This window comes from Rhinolophus ferrumequinum, chromosome 17, assembly GCF_004115265.2.
Source record: "Rhinolophus ferrumequinum isolate MPI-CBG mRhiFer1 chromosome 17, mRhiFer1_v1.p, whole genome shotgun sequence".
NCBI lineage: Eukaryota > Metazoa > Chordata > Mammalia > Chiroptera > Rhinolophidae > Rhinolophus > Rhinolophus ferrumequinum.
Window position 1 is genome coordinate 19,666,139 of NC_046300.1, and position 16,218 is coordinate 19,682,356.

The window sequence follows — 16,218 nt, forward strand, 5'->3', positions numbered from 1 at the left end:
GAAAATTGTCAAGTGCTAAGTCTAGAAACCATCACAATGAAATCCTAAATATGTAAATTCACACATATCGCAAGCTGATAATCTTTAAAATTTGACAATATCACTTTCCTTTTGGGAATCTCATTGAAAGAGACTCAATCAAGATATCCTCAATCAAGACTTTGTTTTCACACATAGTTGTATATTGACATAATTTTCTGTGTATTCACATAGGCCATTAATATACATATGCAAAAACTGGTCCATTTGCAGGTAGAAACAAAAAAAATAAAAGCTTGACTCAGGATTTGAAAAACCAGGAAGGTAATATTTCAGCCTTTACCAAGTTGACGATGAAAACAGTAAAAACCACCTTGAACCAAGTTAAACAGCTTGAATATCTTCATTTTTTCCAGTTTTACAAACTCTGAACATACCTACAAAACAATTGGACTGAATCAAAATGTAGTCAACTAGAAGCCTGCATTACCCGGTTGTGATGAAGCAAGAACTTTCTACTTCCCTGAACTTTTGGACATGCAGCTGTTGAGGTTACTGGCGTACAAAGCAGTTGACAGGGAGATTCCTTTCCCTGTAAATCAATCACTGTGCATTCTCAACTCTTATCTCTTGACCAATAGTCCTTCTATTGTGAAGCAGGCCCGTAAGCACTGAGACAATAGTGAATTTATGAGAGTCACCCACCCTTTCAAGGTCATCTGTGCTCCTATGTCCTCCCAGAAATATTTTGTGAGTCTTCCAGCCTCTATAATCCAAGGAGAACCCAATGAGCATTAAGTTTATGTAACCTGTTTTTGTTTGTTCCTCTGTCCCATGCTGACAGGAAATGCATTATAGTTGTGCATTTCTTTATTGGAATTCTACCCCACCAATTGTTAAGTCTTTGAAAGCACAGACTATTCCTTTTTCAACTTTGAATCCCACTCTGTGCCCTACTGTACTTAATGTATGTTTCTTGTCATCAGTAGAGGGGAAAAAATGAGGATATCTGTTTCCCTAACCCATTCACTTGTTTGCAATTCTTCACAGATATTAATAGAACCTGCAGTTATCGTGTTTCCCTGAAAATAAGACCTAGCCAATCAGCTCTAATGCATCTTTTGGAGCAAAAAATATAAGACCAGGCCTTATATAATATAATGTAATATAATATAATATAATATAATATAATACAATACAATACTCGGTCTTATTTTAATTTTTGCTCCAAAAGACGCATTAGAGCTGATTGTCTGGCTAGGTCTTATTTTCAGGGAGACACAGTATGTCACAGTTTACAGAAAGCATGAATAGCTTCTATTGGAAAAAAAATAAATAACTTTTTTTTTTATTATTATTACCAAAGTCATATATTACTTTTAGGTAGGAAAATCAAAGAGTCTGAAATACAGATAAGCCAAAGGCAGAAAATGAAAAAATCCCTAACTTTATCACCCAAAGATAATCATTGTCAACATTTTGGAACATGTCTTGTGGTACTATTCGAACATTTACAGGTGAAGAAATTGAGGATTAGAGAGATTGAGTACTTGAGCATTTGGCAAAGATCACATGCCTACTAAGGAAGAGAACCCAGGTTTGAACTAAGGCCTGTGTAGTGACAGAGTTGTTATGGCTGCTCTAGCAAACTAATGCACCCTATTTCCTGCCTGCTTGTTCAGCTGTTTCTTCTCAGGTTTGTCTTTACAGGTTTGTTTTCTTCCACTCATTTTTCAAATAGGAGTGCTTACCAATCCTGTCCTCTGCCCTTCTCTCACGCTTCCTGGGGAACACATCTGTTTCTATGGCTTCACTGATACATGATCACTGCCAAATCTAATTATCAAGCTCTGATTTCTCACCTAAGCTACAGTTATTCCAACTGCCTACTCTACTCTCTTCATAGATGTTCTATTGTCATCACACACTCATTACTCGAAAATGGGACTCTAAAGTGTATGTCCGTTTGGCACATTTCCTGCATCAAGTAAAGGCTCTATCTCCAATGGGTAACCCAAGCCAGAAACATAAAAATCAGGTAAGAATTTGTCTCTATTTTACAGGATCTATCTATTTATTTCCTAAATATCTTTTAAATCAATTCTGTTCTCATCCCATACTGACATTATTTTAGTTATTTTTCTTATTTCATGTAGGATTATTTTAGTTTCCTCATCTTCTTGCCTCTCTAGTCTCACCCCATTCTACTACATCCTCCAGTGTTACCAAAATGTTCCCCTCCAAAAATACAAGACCAATCACATTAAAAATTATCCAATGGCTTTCCATAGCCTTGAGAATCAATTGGCAACCTACCATGCGTCTATTTATTCATTTAACCGTCATACCCAAATACTATGTCAAGCGATGGAGACATCAAGACTCAGAAAATGTAATCCTAGCCTTAACTGAAGGGCATTAAGGGGTCCTTATGATCTCATGTTGTGAAACATAGATAAGTAAACAAATAATATTAATGAATATGATACTATGATTGTCACATTGGTGAGAAGCTCCATTGTACCACAGGAGCAGGCAGTAGAGGCCACTCACTAATTCAGCCTGAGAGTAAGAGAAGTCCTAAGGGAAGAAGTCCCTTTTGAGCTGAATCCTGCAAGATGGTCTGCTGAGGCCCGAGGAAAATGTTACAGACACACAGATCATCAGTGTAAGGATATTTAGTTGTGTGAGCTTGGAGCGAGTAAGAAAATGCAAATATGTCAGAATGCTTGAAGTATAGATTTGAAGGGATTTTAGATTTCATTTTGGGCTCTAATTCTGCACCTTCCCTGAATCCATGCTCTGTGCCTCGTGACTGTATAGTTCTTCCCACTAGAGGCCAAGGGTTCTTATAGGCAAAAATGCTCATGGGGTTTGTTATGAAGACTGGGGATGGGGAGGGCAGTAGGACTGTAATTTAAATTTTTGGTGTCTTCTACGAATTTGGTTACATATGAGGTTACAGAATATGGCTAACGTCATTGCTTGCTTGCACAAAATCCATTTTCCCTTTTCCACTTTTCTGTCAGAAGTCCAATTTTGTTTATGGTGTGGATTTCACTGCATCTTAGAGAAAGGGCTCATTCTTGTTTAAGGGTAGATAAGTGATCCAATTCTGGGTAAGGAAATATGAAAAGGAATCTGAGGGGGGCTTGTGAGAAAGATGCTTTTCTACCTGATCAGAAAGAAATGCCCAAGGAGAGCGTCTCTTCCCGTCACCCCTTCTATTTCCTACCTTTGAACATGATCAGGGTGATAAAACTGTTACAGGTGATAGAATCACCTTTCAACAATGAGAAGGGCAAACATATCAGAGTAGAACCACTGCACCAATATCAGCAACTCCTTCAATGTAGACGTTATCTGAGTGTGGGGTAGTTAGTCTTCAAAGATGGCTGTGATCCCTCCCTTCCCTCACTGTACTCACACACTGCTCCTTACATCAAGAGGTGGGATGGAGTCTATTTTCTGTTTCCCCTCTCCTTGAATCTAGGCTAACGTTCACCAATAGAATAGGGTAGAAGTGCCTCAGTGTCAGTTCCAAGACTAGTCTCAAAGTCAAGCTCCCTTTTGTGGTTACCAGGTGAGAAGTTTGAATACCCTGAGACCATCATGCTGTGAGGAAACGCAAGCTAGCTACGTGAGAGGCCACATGGAGAAAGACATACCTGGCCAGCCAGCAGCTATTCCAGGCCTCCTAGCAGAAGCGCCGCACGTGAGTGATGAAACTATCTAGGACTTTCTAGCCCTAACAAATACCAGGGAAATCCCAGTCCAGACTACAGAATCATGAGACATAATAAGCTGATATTGTATAAATTGTTAGTTCCAGTCAAAATCATTTCTAAATAATACAGAGAAGTCCGTTAAAGAAAAGGAAAGAGGAAGCTGTTCCAGTTACCATGTGGCTCTCAGTCCGTATAACCAATGCATACCCACATCATCCAGGAATGAAGAACTATATGATTTCTCCCATTATCTTGTGAATCACACAATTATATTTTATGTATTTGTATTCATAAGTAAATACATATTCATATGCATTTGTATTTCGTATGTTTGAGTCTATGTTTGAAATATGTAAATGTACCAAAATTTTGAGATTTTATTTTAGTAGTTATCTATTTTTACACATTAATAAGAAATCTAAAAATCTGAGAGTGGCCCAGGATAACTACAGTTCTGAGAGGCCCTGGTTTTCATGCCAGACAGAAAATGTTTATATTTCATTCTCAAGATGACGAAAGACCGTGAAAGACATTTTGATCATTGGAGGGAGATGATCATGGATAATCACATAAGATTTTCAAATTCATGGTTAGAAAGTCTGGAAGAGGCATCTGAGTGCGTAAGACCACGTCAGGAAAATAGGTAGGCAATAACCAGTGTGAACCAAAGTCGTGATCATGGGAATAGCGAGAAATCAATAGATAAGAAAGAGAAGGAAGATCTCAGTTTAGCAGGAATTTGTTTCTGAATTGACAAGCGATGAGGCAGAAGAAATCTCTTGCAGAAGACAGCTTTCAAAGCACTGTACACTTAATAATTGTAACCAGTATGTGTTGTCAAGCACATTTATTAATATGTGCCAAGCACTGTTCTGAGTTTTTTTAATATAAATAATTACCTTTAGTCTTCCTAACAACCCTACGGCATAGGTAATATTATATCCATTTTATATGTGGGGATCCTGAACCACAGAGATGTTAGGTAAAGACAGAGCCAGAACCCAGCAAGAATTCTGGCTGCAGAGCCCAGAATTTAAGCCACTTTGTCATCTGCTGCCATCTCTCATTCACTAGACTATGACATTCTTGAGCCAGACTGTATTTTTCACCTTTAGCTTCCTCTGCCTGATCCATATTTGTTGTTCAATAAATGCCTGCAAATGAGAAGATGTTTCAATGAATAAACTCTATAATATATAATATTCAAGAACTAAAACTTTGGAAAATATAGCCTGTGTACCAAATGAGACTAGAAATATTGTCATGGAATTTAAACACCAGCATAAACTTCCTCTTAAAATGCTTCCTAAAAGTGACAATGGTACAAATAGATGAAGATTTCACCTCCCAAGAGTGCACTTATGCCCTTGAGAGTAACATTCATCAACTTCATCCTGGTAAAAATGTTCATCTCCAATTTTCCAGGTTTTTTTCTTTTTCTTTTTTGGTCTAACTCAATCCTTGCTTCCTTAGAAATTCTGGACAATTTCACTCTCATTTGGACATTATTTTTTCAAGTTCCAAAAACATTCAGTTTAATAAGTAGTTATTAGCCAAATTATATCACAAGACTTGCAAGTTAGAAACTTAATGAAACATAAGTATTGCTTTAATTATAACAAACTATTTTAATTGTTTATTTCATAAAAGTACAAAATCACTTACCAGTACAGGTTCATTGACTTAAAAACATATCTTAATGTGGATTTATGTAATTGGTGTCAGAAAATGATGTTGGTAGCCATTTTAAAAGCTCCACTTAATTTGTACTTCAACTCCATGGTAATACACATCTTAGAGGATATCATACAGATATGTGCTAATTACAGTTGATGAATTTTGAGATTTTTCTGGTAAAAATTGTACCCTAGTCAAAGATAAATTTTCTAAGGTAATGGTAGCATTTAGAAAGCTCTTATCAAAGGACTGCACCCCTAGGCAACTTCTGCAATCTTCATCTTAGGTCAACTCCAGAAGGTTTGTTAATTGACATAATGGAGATCAGAAATGAATTTTCATAAGTGAAGCAATTGGTACTCAAGGTATGTTGATTGGCTTATAGGAGGGGGGCCCTAGACCTAACCTAGCATCCTGTGTTTAGCCACTTTTGGAAGATTCTGACCCTTGATCTTAGATTACTTAAATCCTACTGCTAGAAATTGTCCCATTTTCCTGGAGAAACCATTTCCTGCAAAATATTTTCAGAGTACATGAAAAGAGCGGAATCTCCACGTTCCTACAGAGGAGGTCAATGATGGTTTGCTAATAAATACTTGCATGTGTCACAGCATTCAACCTGAGACTTACTTTCACTGTTGAATGTTACCCGGTAGCAATGATGTGGGGAGACCTTGAGTTCTCACCCATTTCTAAATTCTCCCATCTACCAAACGTAACCAAATGTTTGTCAATGACAAAATAACTGATCAGTTCACAGCAGTTCTATAAACTCAGAAACTTTAGATCAACTACTAAGAACAATTGCAAAGACTATTTGGTAACAAAACACATGCTTTAGTGTATCAGGGGTGAAGAATTTCACAGTGTGATGTGTGCTCTTGCCTAATCATTTGTGAAAGTCTCAAGAGGTTATTAATTATTAACCCACTGAATCATTGGAAAAGTCTGTGCCTCTTGTGCCTTCAGGCATTTCAAAGGGTTGCCTCCTTCCTGAACTTGACAATAGATTCATTTGGTTCTTGTTTATCTCCAAGTCATAATAACATTAAACTGTCTGCTCTGTGTAGTCATTCCTCACTTAAAGGCTATCAGAATGCTACCAGTTTTTCAGAATTCCAGAGGAAGTAGTTCAGAGAACCTGCCTTTGAAATGTATCGTTATATCATTTTGTCTCCCCACACAACACGAACTCCTGAAAGACAATTAAAACATTGGACAATTTTCATTACACTTAATGTTTTATTTGACTGATTTTATAGACACCTTTTATTATGCTCTACTTTATTTCAGCTCAGCCATCTGTTCCAATGAAACATATTTGCTTCTTTTATGGGGAACATCCATGTCATCTAGGATGTTTTTCTCTAAGTAGAAAAATAGGTTTTCAAATCAGGTCTTTTATGTAAATATCTTTTATAGAAAAACAATTCTGTACATAAAATTCTACTTTTGGGTGAGGTGTAGGATCTCTAGTCAGACCTAAAAATAATATTGGTGTAGCACTTTCCAATTTACAAAGAATCTCCATATACGTAATCTTATTTGTTTCTCATGAAAACCACATGAGCAGGGCAGGAATTGTGAACTTCATTTTACAGATGATGAAATTCAGATTCCAAGACCTTAGTAACTTGCCTGAGGCTGCACAGCTAGTAAAAACCTGAACACAGGTCAGTTATCTTACTGTTCATTTTTCTATTGCCCTTGGCCTTCTTAACCTCTCTTTTCTGCCGGCTTACATGTCTCTACATTGGGCTTTTACCTCTGCACCTAGTTCAGGGTAAACTGACACGCTTAAGTCAATTCCCTAAAGTCCATGTACAGTCATTTGTGCTGGAGCCAGAATAGGCTGGAAGCTTGCTACAGTGCATGCAGCTTGGGGACTGACAGTTAGTAGATGGTATCTTAACACACAGAGGAGCCCAGTGGAGCTGCCTGTCCAGAAAAGTCACCCCAGAGGGAACTGGGCAGAGGAGAACAATAGAGTCCTTGTGAGAGGAGAGACATCTTCTAATTTAACCACTGCTCTTGGCATTACTACAATACTGTCATAGTTGTCCTCTACTCTTCTCATCACATGACCTCAGAGCCTTTTGATCCTGAGATCAATTTTTGAAAGAGGGAATGACCTTTTAGAATGTGATTCTTTGCTGCTTGTTCGTAAATGTGGCCTCTCTTTTCCTGACATTCAAGTCTAGAGCATACTTTTCTCCGAAACAGAAGATCCTAATCTGGAATTCATGGAATTTCCAGGATATGCAAAATATTGTAGGTAGTTACATAAATGTGTTTTTCAAAAGAGAGGATTGTAACTTTCATCAGATTCTCTAAAGGGTCTGTGATTAAAAGAAGTTTACTAATAATATTTAGAATGAATGATAGATCTGGGAACTAAAGCTTCCATCTCACTCTAGAGCCCTTATTTTTAATGTTTTTCTGATCTTCCACCTTCTAACTAGGTGACCCTGAAGAATTTATACAAGATTTCTGAGCCTGAATTGAGTTTAATATCAAGATGATAATCAAGTCATGTCAGATTTCCACTTCCAAGAAGGTGGTATAGATCTACTTTTCTCTATTCCTCCTGCTAAATACAACTAAAAATCCTGGGCACTATATACAAGAAAATGTATGAAGACTATGAAAAGGTGGAGAGAAGAAGGAAGGCTAGCTATGGACCTTGGACCCAAAAAATGTCACGGTGGTGAGTTCTCCATTTTGTTTTGTTTTGTTTTGTTTTTTTTCCCCTATTAAAGTCCATACTTGGAGCTAAAGAAACCATCAACTTGGAACTTGGAAACATCAATAGATAAGACAAAACAACAACAACAACAACAACAACAACAACAACAACAACAAAAACAAAAACAGAAAAGAAAGAAAGAAAACTCTAACCAAAGCCTCTTCTCTCTAGCCAAAAGATCAAGAAAGAAGGAATCTAGCAAGACAAAACATTTTTAGACAGTAACTACTGTACTCTAACAAAACATCACACAAAATATTGTGGCTATATCCCTGCGTGCCAGCACAGACCAAATGGGGAGCATAAATTTCCACCCTCATGAGATTATAATGAGGAACCCCAATACCTCCACCATGGTGGAGGTAGAGAAGGTCAAGTAGAGAGGCAGGATTTTCATTCCCACTGGCCAGTAATGAGATCCCTATTATATTCCCTGCTTCTGTGGTGTCAGTGGAGACCATGAAGACAGGCTGAACTTCTACCCCCATATTACAGTACTGAGTATCCCTACCCTTCCCCACTGGGGTGGTATCAGAAGAGAGCTAGTGGGGATTCACAACTTTCACCACTGCCCAGGAGTAACTTTCACCACTGCCCACCACCACTACAGTGGCAGTGTATGTCACATAGGGAGTCAGAACTGCCACCTGCACCAAGCAATAATGAGTGTCCCTTCACCTTGAACTCATGTGTCATTGGAGGTCAGATGGGGAGCTTGAACTTTGACCTCTGCCTGTCAGTTGCAAGGTTGTGCCCCTTGACCCACTGGAACAGTGTCAAAACATACAAACAAACAAACAAAAGCCCTTAAACAGAAAGTTTAAATAAGATCTAAAGTCTCATAACATAATAAAAAGATAAATCTAGGTTTCAATAGAATGTGAGTCACCATATCAAGAACTGAGAAGAACTCAAACTGAATGAAAAACATTAAACAAAATGCCAACACAAAGGTAACAGAAATGTTAGAATTGTCTACCAAAGATTTTAAAGCAGCTGTGATAAAAAATGCTTTAACAAGCAGTTAAGGATATACTTGAAATAAATGAAAAATTAGAAAACCTCAGCAAAGGAAGAGAAGACATAAGAAAAGAAGTAAGTTGAAATATAGAACTAAAAAATATAACTGAAATAAAAAGTTCAGGATGCACTCAACAGCACATTAGAGAAGACAGAAAAAAGAAGCAGTGACTTAGAAAATAGAACACTAGAAATTACTGTCCCTATTTTCAGATGACATAATTTTTACATAAAAATTCCCAACAAATCTATAAAATAATCTCTTAGGAATAATAAGTAAGTTCAGCAAGATATAGGGTAAGCATGTAAATATTGATTGCATTTCTACATACTAACAACAAACATGTAGACACTGAAATTAAAAATACAATACTATCTACATCTCAAAAACAAAACACTTAGGAATAAATCTAACAAAACATCTGAAGAACATGTATGCTGAAAACCATACAACATTGATGAAAGAAATCAAGGCAGGCCTGACTAAATGGAGAGACTTACCAGGTCCACAGATACTCAAAAGTGAAAATGTCAATTCTCTGTAAATTTATAAAAGTTTAATGCAATTCCTATGAAAATACTGGCAAGATTTTTTGTTGATATAAGAAAACATTTTAATAGAAATAATTGTTCTAAAATTTACATAGAAAGGCAAAGTAACTTAAATAGCTAGAACAATTTTGAAAAAGAATAACAACCTGGGAAGAATCTGTCCATTTGATTTCAAGCTACAGTAATAGTGACTGTGTGTGGTAGTAGAAGAGGGATGGACACATAGATCAAAGAAACAGAACATGCCCAAGTGATGTTTTACAAAGATACAAAGGCAATTTAATGGAGGGAAGATAGCCTTTTCAAGAAATGATGCTAGAGCATTTGGACTTCCCTATGCAAAACACAAAGTAACAAAATTAATAAATAATATTAACTCAAAATGGATCCCTGACTTAAATGTAAAAAGTAAAACTAAGAATTTTAGAAAGGTAAACATAGGAGGAAAAAACTTTGGGATCTAGCTCTAGACTAGAGTTCTTAGTCTTGACAACCAAAGCACATCCATAAAAGAAAAAAATGATAAATTGAACTTCATCAAAATTAAAATGTTTGCTCTACAAAAGGCCATTTAAGAAGCATAAAAGACATGCTACAGGGGAGTGAAAATATTTGCAATCCACATATCTGATAAAATAAATCTAATATCTAAAATATACAGACTTCTCAAAATTCTGCAATACAAAGCAATTAGGACATAGGAAAGCAACATGAGAAGACATTTCACCAAGGAAGACACAGATGGCAAATAAGCACATAAAAAAAGTGTTCAACATTAATAGCCATTTGAAAATTGCAGAGTAAAGCCACAATGAGATATCACTACATACCTATGAGTATGGCTAAAATAAAAAATAACAGCAATAGTAAATGCTGGTGAAGATGTGGAAAATTGGATCACTCATGTATTACTTGTGGGAATGTAAAGTGGCACAGTCACTTTGGATAATAGTTTGGCAATTTCTCAAATAATTAAACATGAAACTACCACACAACCCAGCCATTTTACTCCTGGGCATTTATCCCAAAAAAATAAAGTTATTTGTTCACACAGAAAAAATGGGCAAGAATGTTTATAATAGATTTAGTCTAACAGCTCCAAACTTGAAATAACACAGGTCTTTCAATAGGTGAATGGTGATACATCTATACAATGGAATAGTATTCAGCAATAAAAAGGGATGAACAATTGATACACACAACAACCAGGATGGATATCCAGAGAATTATGCTAAGTGAATAAATATGATTGCAAAATGTTACATATTGTATGCTTCCATTTATATAACATTCCTGAAATAACAAAAATATAAAAATGGCGAACAGATTAGTGGTTGTCCGGTGTTATGGAGATTGTAAGGCAGTAGGGAGTGGGTGTGGCTAATAAAGAGGTAACACGAGGGAACCTCGTAGTGATAGAAATGGTCTGTATTTTCACCACACCAATGTCAGTACTGTGCTTGAAATCTTGTACTGCAGTTTTGCCGTGTTACCATTGACAGAAAACTGGGTTTGGAGTACATGGAATGTCCCTGCCTTAACTCTTATGTCTGTATGTGAATCTATAATTATCTTAAAATAAAAGTGTAATTAAAAATGATGTCTGTCTATATTTCTTGAGATTCAAATGTGATAATGTCTATGAAAACTCTTTATAACTTATAAAGCACTAATAAATTATATATTATATATATAGTCAAAATAGCACCCACGTTAAGATTTACTTTTTCTTTGCAGGTACTTTAATCTGGTATTTCATCAGTCTATTGCACTTAATACCTTTTCAAGTATTTAACTTTCAGGTTCTTGAGTGGACGTGGAATGAGAAATAGTTAATAAATGTGCAGATCTGATCTAAGATTATGAAAGATACCTAACCTCACTCCTGAGTTAAGATACACAATGTGGCTTTTGTGTTTCAGGATGCTGCTGTCAATAATATAATTAACTATTAATGATGCACCAATGAACGGATTTTAAAATTGGCTTCAAAAGCAATGGCTGGAGATCATCGGGCAACAATCTTGTAAGAGGGTTTGGAAGATTACATAAGAGAGTGCTTATAAAGGGTTGAGCTTAGTTCCAAGCACACAGTAGCTGTACAATAAATATTAGTTGAATGAATAAGCGACATACCATGAAATAAATGGTAGCAGTTTCTGCTACAACTAAATCTGAAATGTCCTGAAGACACCGTAAACTCATCATTCCCATCCTTGACATTGGCCCTTCAATCAAACCACACTCTTCTCTAGCATTCTTCTCCTTTTAAAGACTTTTATTAAAAATATAGCTGAAATACAATATTATATTAGTTTCAGGGGTACACCATAGTTATTCAACATTTATATACCTAAAGAAGTGATCACCATAGGTCCAGCAACCATCTGACACTGTTCCATACTATCACAATATTATTGACTATATTCCCTGTGCTGTACATTATATCAGGTGTACAGCATAGTGGTTAGACATTTATACAATTTAAGAACTGATTCCCCTGACTAGTCTAGTACCCACCTGGTACTATGCATAGTTATTACCATATCATTGACTATATTCCCTACACTTTACATCCCTAGGACTATTTTGTAATTACTAATTTGTACTTCTTAATCCCTTCCCCCTTTTTTTTATTCACCCTCCATCCCCCTCCCATCTGGCAATCATCAAAATGTTCTCTGTATCTATGAGTTTGTTTCTGTTTCGTTTGTTTGTTTATTTTGTTCTTTAGATTTCGTATATACGTGAAATCACATTGTTTCTGTCTTTCTCTGTCTGACACACTCCACTGACCCTCCAGGTCCATCCATGCCACTGCAGAAGGCAAGAACCCATTCTCTTCCTTGGCTGAGCAACATTCCATTGTGTGTATGTACCACCTCCTCTTTAGCCATTCTTCCATGGACAGACACCTAGGCTGCCTCCATATCTTGGCCATTGTAAATAATGCTGCAGTGAACGTAGAGATGCACAGATCTTCTCAAAGTAACGTTTGGGGTTTCATTGGATAAATACCATGGAAGTGGGATTACTGGATCCTTCTTTGTTTCTTCTTATAGCATTTGTTTTAAAGTCTGTTTTGTCTGGTATAAGTATTGCTACCCAGCAGGTTTTTTGTTTGTTTGTTTCCGTTTTCATGAAATATCTTTTTCCATCCTTTTACTATCCATCTCTGTGTGTCTTTCAATCTAAAGTAAGTCTTTTGCAGGTAGCATATGTAAGGGATTTATTTTCTTATCCATTCATCTTTCCTATGTCTTTTTATTGCAGCATTTAATCCATTTCCATTGAAAGTAATTATTGATAGATACGTAATTATCGATAGAGTCATCATTTTGATCGTTGTTTTTTTCCCCCTATCTTAAAGAATTCCCTCTAATGTTCCTTGTAATACTTCTTTAATGATGATGAACTCATTTAGCTTTCTCTTGTCTGGGAAGCTCTTTATCTGTTCTTTGATTTTGCTGGGTAGAGTACCCTTGGTTGTAGGTCCTTGCATTTCTTTTCTTTTCTTTTCTTTTTAATTTTTTTTTTGGGAATATTGGGGAACAGTGTGTTTCTCCAGGGCCCATCATCTCCAAGTTGTTGTCCTTCAATCTAGTTGTGGAGGACGCAGCTCACTGGCCTATGTGGGAATGGAACCAGCAACCCTGTCATTCAGAGCTCACGCTCTAAGCAACTGAGCCACCTGGCCACCCCATCCTTGCTTTTCATTACATTGAACATTTCCTGCCAGTCCCTTCTGGCCTGCAAAGTTTCTATTGAGAAATCAGCTGACAATCTTATGGGAGCTCCCTTATAAGTTACTAGTTGCCTTTCTCTTGCTTCTTTTAGGATTCTCTCTTTGTCTTTAACCTTTGCTGTTTTAATTATAATGTGTCTTGGTGTGGGCCTGTTTGGGTTCATCTTGTTTGGTTGGGACTCTCTGCACTTCCTGGGCTTGTATGTCTATTTCCTTCTCCAGGTGAGGAAAGTTTTCAGTGATTATTTCTTCAAATAAGTTCTCAATCCTTTGCTTTCTCTCTTCTCCTTCTGGTACTCCTATGATGTGAATATTGTTATGCTTGATATTATCCCAAGGGTCTCTTAAGCTATCCTCATTTTTTTGGATTCTTTTTTCTTTTTGCTGTTCCCATTGGGTGTTTTATGCTACCTTTTATTCCAAATCACTGATTCGATTCTGTGCTTCATCTAGTCTGCTGGTGATTCCTTCTGGTGCATTCTTCATTTCAGTTACTGTATTCTTTACTTCTGACTGGTTCTTTTTTATGGTTTTTATGTCCTTTTTAATGCTTGCTATCTTTTTGTTGAAGTTCTCACTGAGTTCCATGAACATCCTTGTAACCATTGTTTTGAAATATATCTCTTGTAGGTTGCTTGCCTCCATTTATTTCTTTTTCTGGAGTTTTCTCCTGTTCTTTTATTTGGGACATATTTGTTTCCTGATTTTAGCTACCTCTCTGTGTTTGTTTCTATATATGAAGTAGTTCTGCTATGTCGCCCAGTCCTGTCCTGGTGGTCTTATGTAGTCAATGTACTGTGGAGCTCAGTGGTGCAGTTTCCCTGGTCACCTAAGCTGGGTGCTGCAGGTGTGTCCCCTGTGTTTGTTATTTGTGCCCTTCTGTTGTAGTTGAGCCTTAATTGCTGTTGGCAGATCAGTGGGAGGCATTCACCCTCAGGCTGACTGGCTGTGGGGTTTGGCCACATTCACAGCTTATGGGCTGCTGTGGGTGGGGCTTACCTCAGTGAATAAGATTCACCCCAGTGGGCTCTGGTGCCTGTTGAGACCACCCTTTGTGTTTGTCGCTTGTAGAGCTAATTGGGCAGTGCTCTGCAGTGGTCTGAAGCTTACCTCCAAATATGTTGGTTCTGGGGCTTCTTGTGAGGGGCTTTGCTACAGGCCCAGGTCAGCCACTGTAACTGGCCAGAGACTACTTGGTAGGTGCTATAAAACTATCCATGGTTGTTTGCTGCCTGTGTTAAAGTTGGAGGCATGTAGGAGAGGACACATTGTAAACCCAGGACAGCTGCCACCAGTACCAGGCCTGACGTAGCTCCGCAAAAAGCCAGGACACCTGGAGGCCTTCTGCCACCTACTGGCTCTTTTAAGGTTCAGCCACTGATAAAGCCTCATGCGATACATGAGTTGGTTGAGGTAGGATCTCAGGGAGTCACTGGAATGGTAAGAGTTATGTTCACCAGCTTAATGTAGACTTTGGTTTGGTGCCAGTGCTAAGCCTGGAGCTACTCAGCAGAAGTCTCAGAGCATACTGAAGCCAGTTGCTGCCCACCTGGGCCCCAGACACTCCCATAGTTTTACAAGAAAGAGTGCAATGTGGGTTGGTCTGGCTGCTAGTGAGAAAGTGCCTCCAGTGTTGAGAAGTTGGGTAGGGTGGGCGGGTTCCCAGTGAGTCAGCAGGAGCTCACCAGACCAATCAGATTCAGATTTGGTCATGTAGGGGTGGGCTTAACACAGAAAAGATGACAGCCGCCTCCCGGCTGCACAGGAGGAGGACCTTCTCACAGGAAAATGGTGACTGTCCTGTAACCCTCAATCCAAAGAAATACAACTCAGTCTGCCCCTCGTATGTCTCCAGCACCCCTCGAGTTACTGTCCCTTCGCTGAGCCAAGGTGAGTGACTGGGAGTGAGAGAATCTGTGTATGGGCCATTTAAGAGGAAGTCTGGGTTTCCCACTGCCTTCGGTCCCATCCAGATGGTCGGAATCCCCACTGTTTTTCACAACCAGATATTGTGGGTGCTCTTTTTCTCGGCATCAGTACCCTGGGCTGGGAGGCCGGTGTGGGACTGGGGTTTCTCGTTCCTCCTGCAGGAGACTCCATGGCTGAGATATCCCTCCCAGTTCTCAACCACCACAGAGGTTTGGGGTTAGGCAGTTCCGCGTCTCTGCCCCTCCTACCAGCTGCGACGTGGCTTCTTTCTTATATCCTTAGTTATAAAACTTCTGTTCAGCCAGACTTCAGATAGCTCTTTGGGTTGATTTTTCTATAATTTAGTTGTAATTTTAATGTGTTCATGGAAGGAAACAGGCAGAGTGTTTATCTACTCCACCGTCTTGGCTCTCTCCCCTCTAGCATTCTTATTCTAGCAAATGATACCACTATCCACAGATATTGGTCATGTCATGTCAGAAAGCTCAGTCTTTCTAGACTCTTTTATACCCCAATTCAATTAGAAACCATACCCTTAGCATTTCCTTAATTCTTTACTATCTCCATCATCACAACCTCTGACTTCTTGCCTTTCCTTATCATTTCTCATGTAGACAATTTCAAATTGCCTCTATCTTCAACACTCAGAGTGACACATCCTGTGGGAAGCTTTCCCAATCACACTATTTATTTTTTTTAGATAATAACAATGTTAATAACCATTTATTGAGCTCTTGCATGTGTTTCGTACTGTTAAGCTCTTTTCACACACTAACTGTGAGGCTGGTTTAGCAGGTATTTTGGTTGCTTTCCAAATCCATCTGACCTATGCCTATCTCTAT

The 16,218-nt window shown here is 38.0% G+C and overlaps 1 long non-coding RNA gene across 1 annotated transcript; it reads left to right on the forward strand.

The window, feature by feature from the left end:
• Nucleotides 1-395: 395 nt before the first annotated feature.
• On the forward strand, nt 396-8,181 carry LOC117036922 (uncharacterized). The gene is made up of 4 exons (XR_004425456.1): nt 396-530; nt 1,886-2,017; nt 3,563-3,694; nt 7,847-8,181. It is a non-coding gene; the product is annotated as an uncharacterized LOC117036922 (long non-coding RNA).
• Nucleotides 8,182-16,218: the final 8,037 nt, after the last annotated feature.